Source organism: Lepus europaeus, chromosome 13 (assembly GCF_033115175.1).
Source record: "Lepus europaeus isolate LE1 chromosome 13, mLepTim1.pri, whole genome shotgun sequence".
NCBI lineage: Eukaryota > Metazoa > Chordata > Mammalia > Lagomorpha > Leporidae > Lepus > Lepus europaeus.
In genome coordinates, this window is record NC_084839.1 from 43,666,610 (window position 1) to 43,672,118 (window position 5,509).

The 5,509-nt window shown below is 52.2% G+C and overlaps 2 pseudogenes; both read right to left on the reverse strand.

Annotated features, from left to right (window-relative positions):
• Positions 1 to 486: 486 nt before the first annotated feature.
• LOC133772316 (phosphatidylinositol N-acetylglucosaminyltransferase subunit Y-like) lies at positions 487 to 703 on the reverse strand (annotated as a pseudogene).
• A 290-nt stretch (positions 704 to 993) lies between these two features.
• LOC133772317 (protein preY, mitochondrial-like) lies at positions 994 to 1,322 on the reverse strand (annotated as a pseudogene).
• Positions 1,323 to 5,509: the final 4,187 nt, after the last annotated feature.

The window sequence follows — 5,509 nt, forward strand, 5'->3', positions numbered from 1 at the left end:
CACACGAGTGCAGGGGCCCAAGGACTTGGGCCATCTTCTACTGCTTTCCCAGGCCACAGCAGAGAGCTGGATTGAAAGTGGAGCAGCCGCGTCTCGAACTGTCGTCCATCTGGGATGCCAGTGCTTCAGGCAGGGCGTTAACCCGCTGCGCCACGGCGCCGGCCCCAAGTGACCAACTTTTAGATGAATGGGGTAAGAAGTGGTCAGCAGATGAGCATTAGGGGTGTTAACCTCCAACAAGACACTGTTACAAGGTTCCTTCTGACGCAGCAGTTCTGTCAGAACCTTCAAAACACAGGGCTGTCAGAACGAGTACACTTACAGAAGCTCCTGCGGCTTCAGTCTCCCAGGCCCAATCCTGAGAAGCGAGGCGGAGCATCTTTCCTGCAAACGCAGTGTGTCCCCAGCATTTGCACCTAGTTAACTTTCGGAGGTGGATGCCCTGGATGTATCATGAGTCTGTATCCCACCTTGGCTCTGGCTCCCTTAGTTATGCCTGGAGAACTTAATCCCCATCCAGGTCCAGAGGTGGAAGAAGACGCACACTGGAAAGGTAAGGGCGGGAGCAGCTTGTAGAAGCAGAGGCTGGTGGTGCTGGTGCAGCCCTGTGCGAAACTTCCTTCCACAGAGGCCGGGTAGAAAAGACCTGCGAGAGAAATCAGTGGAATAAGAACGTCAGTGTAGGAAGAGACAGAAACCTTCTCTCCTCCCACCTAATACCTGCCACCTTGTGTTTTTTTAAAACTTTTATTTAATAAATATTAAATTTCAAAAGTACAACTTTCGGATTATAGCAGTCCCCCCCCCCCCCATAACCACCCTCCCACCTGCAACCATCCCATCTCCTACTCCCTCTCCCATCCCATTCTTCATTAAGGTTCATTTTCAATTCTCTTTATATGCAGAAGATCAACTTAGTATACTGCCACCCTGTTTTAAAATGGATATGGTATTGAGAACATTTTTGTTTGTTTGTTTTTTAAAAATCATGATCTAGTGCTGCTCTGTTTCTTCTTGCCTCTTCTCTTGATGGGTCATCCTTGCTGCCTGTGGTATCATGTTAGGAATCCCGTCAATGATTGGATAGGCTACTCCCAGCTCTTCCTTGATGAATTCATTTGTCGATGCTTCATATTTGAGTGGCTTCTTGGACAAGGGGCACAACAGGAACTCCAGCAGTGCCAGGTTGAAGGCGCTGGGTGCTGCCCTGCCCTCTCACTCTGATTTGCCAAAGACCACGACCCTGTCACGTGCAGGCACCTAAGGGCGACCTGGGATGCCTGCAGTGCTGGGGTGAGCCTGCCACGTGCTCCACTAAGCATGGTCCGGCTGCTAGTGACCGCTCCCCTGTGTGCCCTCCGCCAGTTGTGTGGCGTCCCCTCCTAATGGATTTTGAAAAGAAATATAGGATTCATATTTTTTTTAAAAAAAGATTTATTTATTTATTTGAAAGGCAGAGTTACAAGGGGCAGGGGCAGGGCTGGCACTATGGTGCAGTGGGTTAACGCACTGGCCTGAAGCGCTGGCATCTCATATGGGCGCCAGTTCGGGACCTGGCTGCTCCACTTCCGATCCAGCTCTGCTATGGCCTGGAAGGGCATTAGAGGATGGTCCAAGTCCTTAGGCCCCTGCACCCGCCTGGGAGACTCAGAAGAAGCTCCTGGCTTCGGATCGGTGCAGCTCCGGCCATTGCAGCCAAATGGGGAGTGAACCATCGCATGGAAGACCTCTCTCTCTCTCTGCCCCTCCTCTCTCTGTGTAACTTTGACTTTCAAATAAATACATAAATTTAAAAAAAAAAAAAAAAGAGGCAGAGGCAGAGAGAGAGGTCTTCCATCCATTGGTTTACTCCCTAAATGGCTGCAACAGCCAGAGCTGAGCTGATCCAAAACAGGAGCCAGGAGCTTCTTCTGAGTCTTCCACATGAGTGCAGGGGCCCAAGCTCTTGGGCCATCATCTACTGGTTTCCTAGGCCATAGCAGAGAGTGGGATCGGAAGTGGACCAGCCGGGATTCGAACTGGCACCCATATGGGATGCTGTCACTGCAGGCGGCGACTTTCCCTGCTATGCCACAGTGCTGGTAGGACTCCTATTCTGTGAACTATTCATATTCTGAATGCACCAGAGACATCTACCAGTTAAGGCAATGCTGAGGAATCATGCAGATCACATGCGTAGCTTTGCACACATGGGTTTGATGAAAGCAAGGTTCTATCAGCCACGTGTGACCACACCGCTTTCACAGAGACCAACAACTGCGTCTGTGCAGCTGTGTTGGTGCAGTGCAGCGAGGGCCACCTGGGGCATTCAGGTAGAATGAAACACATGTTAGCCGGCACCGCAGCTCACTAGGCTAATCCTCTGCCTACAGCGCTGGCACCCCGGGTTCTAGTCCCGGTTGGGGCACCGGATTCTATCTTGGTTGCCCCTCTTCCAGGCCAGCTCTCTGCTGTGGCCAGGGAGTGCAGTGGAGGATGGCCCAGGTCCTTGGGCCCTTCACCCACATGGGAGACCAGGAGAGGCACCTGGCTCCGGGCTTCGGATCAGCGCGGTGCACCGGCTGCAGCGGCCATTGGAGGTGAACCAACAGAAAAAGGAAGACCTTTCTCTCTCTCTCTCTCTCACTGTCCACTCTGTCAAAACAAACAAACAAACAAACAAAAAAAAAAACCACAAAAAACAAAACAAAAAACAAACCACTTGTGCAGAGGAGGCCCCACCTGCCCCTGGACCACAGCCACACTCATTTTCTGGGTCTGTAAAATGGGGGTCAGCACAGAACCTAACCTGTTAGATTTTCCTCTACAATGAGAATGTTACTGATCATGGAGGGGAGGGCGGTTGCCAGAGCGGGTCTCGTGGGTTCTTCTCAGCTTAGCATAGGAATAAAAAGCCAGGAAAACAATTTGCAAAGAGGCAGAAGCTTTTATTTGACTGGCAAGTGACAGAGAGAGCATCTGGTCTGAGAGGGACACTGGCTTTGAGGAAGTGTCCCAGGCTTTTAAGGCATTACTGTCTGTTCATTGGGTCCTCCTATTGGGGGCGCCCATCGGACAGGGCACTTCACATATGTATGTTGGTTGGCTTGGGGCCCAAGGAGACAGCAGGGCCTGGAGACTGTCCATCTCCTTAGGGGCTCAGACCCCCTCCTCTGCTAGCTCTGGGTGAAAGATTGAACCCACCCTGATTTAAGGCCACAAGGGCACACACGCAGCACAAGAAGCTATTAATGGGGGAGAAGCCAGTTGGCCTGGAGACAGGCTTTCCAGCCACAGCGGACAGCTTGCATGTGAAGGATCTTCTACCTATGTCTGAAGGGGCCCACAGACTCCCAGCCCCGCTGGGCGGCCTCAGAGAGAAAGCACAGAACTGCCAGGCTAAAAGGGTGCTGATCTCAGGCCCACTGGGGTCCAGAAGCCAGAGCAGTGGCTGCCTGGCCCTGCTCCTGCCTGCTGCCTCTCTCCTCCTGGCTGCCTGGGTGTTGTCTTCATCCCTGGGCTCCTTCATGCGACAGGCACGTGGCTACATCAGCGCGGTCAAATCCTCGCGCATTTTCTCAGAAGGAAAAAGTGCCCCTCTCTCTTCAGGGCTCCCATCTGAACCCCCAGCAGGATTCTGGCTGATACAGAAACCTGGGGTGGGAAAACTCCTCCATTCCAACAGGCACCAGAGACAGTGGAGGATCGAGCAGTTTATTAACACGAGCGGGCTCAGCTGGAATCACTTCCTGAGAACTGAGCTTCAAACTCAAGTTTCTTACAATATTTATAGGTTCAGCAGCGTCACACCTTAGCTGTTCCAGCATCCGTGGGTTTAAAATGCAGCCTGCGTGACTTAGGACCACACTTCCAATGGTCGGTGGGCCTGGTATGTTTGTAAAAAGATACCAGGGGCAGATGTATTAGGACAGATTTATGACTGGAGTTACAGAAGCCGAACTTAGGACGTCTTCCCTCCCTGGACAAAGCAACAGTGGGCAGCTGCTGCACTTTCCCAGGTTTGTGTTGGGAGGAAGGGTCCGCTTTTCTTTCTTTGTCTCTGGTTGCAGCCGTAGTTCCCCCTACTCAACCACTTCCAGGCTGAGGCTGTCCCAGAGCCACAGAGCCCTGTGGCCAGGCAAGGAGCGGCTCCCCAGAAGCTGTGGGGCGCGTCCCCAAGCACTCTCTCTGGCTCCCGCAGGCCTTTGTGACCATGCCTGACTTTGGGCTTTCTTCTCTGTGCTCGTAGAATGCACTTGCAGCCAGAATCCTGCGAAGTCGCTTCCGAGAAAAGCTCTTCGGGAGCTGTCTGCCCACCGCAGCATCGCACGGCCCTCGCCTGTCGTCAGCAAGAATCAGCAGAGCCGGATTTCCTCTCCCGCAGTGATCCCTTTTAGCCTTTTCCCACCATGCTCCTTGGCTGCCTGTTCCTCCTGCTCGTGCCCACCCTCCTAGTGCAAGACCCCATTGTGGGGGTTCGCCCCCATACCAAACGCCAGGGCTACCTTTGGAAAAGGGCTGTCCTTCCACTAATATCGTGAGCCATTTTTTTCCATATGGGTGCCTTTGAGGAATCAAAGGGTTCATAGGCAGTCAGGGTGGTCCCCTGGAAGAAATTTGGAATTTCAAGGTGCTTGCTTCCGGCTCCCCCAAAAGGTTATTTTCAGCAAGATCAAAATGTCTGTCCTCTTCCTTAGAAATCCCCCAATTTACCATAGTAAGCGAGTGCTGGTTCCTTCTGAGCTCACAGTTTATTGTGAAAACAAGTTACCCCCCCCCCTTTCTGGTTGTTTTTTTATTTTACTATGAACAAGCAGGTTGGATAAAAAATTGTAAATCAGAGGTCTTTTGTTGGCTTTGTCCCTATCTTATTGACTGAGAGTCCCCAAGATTGTGCTTAAAAACCTCATTGCCACCAGCCCTTTGGGTCTTCTTCTCTGGGAACCCTCTGCTTTGTGGCTCTGGCTGGAAGTTTCCAACTTGAATAAGTCCTTCTTTGCTTTCACTGCCTCATTGGCATGATAACCTTGACCATCTCTCCAGTGCCTCTGTTTCACCCTTGACACCATGACCCAAAGATGTGGGGCTGAGGGAGACAACTCAGACTCCCATGCTTCTTGATAGGAGCTTGTGGGGCCTGCAAGGGAAGACGTGGGGAAAGTGGAGCCGTGTCTGGCTCCCGGCAAGCCCTCAGTTAAAGCCAGCGGCCGGGGCTGGCGCTGTGGCACAGTAGGTTAATCCTCCACCTGCAGTGCTGGCATCCCATATGGGCACTGGTTCTAGTTCCGGCCGCTCCTCTTCCGATCCAGCTCTCTACTATGGCCTGGGAAACCAGTAGAAGATGGCCCAAGTGCTTGGGCCCCTGCACCCACATGGGAAGACCCAAAAGAAACTCCTGGCTCCTGGCTTTGGATTTGCGCCGCTCTGGCTATTGTGGCCATCTGGGGAGTGAACCAGCAAATGAAAGACCCCTCTCTCTCTCTCTGCCTTCTCACTGTCTATATTCTACCTCTAAAATAAAATAAAATAA